Here is a 213-nt window from a genome sequence, read left to right on the forward strand (position 1 = left end):
TTCGTTGATATGAAAGACAAGGGCCATATGTTCTGAAAATCATTTGGCAAGTGATGCTTATTTACGTTTCCAAACGTTAAAACCAGCACCAGAATTATAGTTCACATGGCTAGTTGTGGTTAATCGCAGAAGGGTTTTCGAGCGCTAAACTAGGCCTACAGTACCGACATCATCATCATCATTAAACATAACTGTGCCACATTTTTGTGCGCA

The sequence above is a fragment of the Oncorhynchus masou genome, chromosome 18 (assembly GCF_036934945.1).
Source record: "Oncorhynchus masou masou isolate Uvic2021 chromosome 18, UVic_Omas_1.1, whole genome shotgun sequence".
NCBI classification, from domain to species: Eukaryota; Metazoa; Chordata; class Actinopteri; order Salmoniformes; family Salmonidae; genus Oncorhynchus; species Oncorhynchus masou.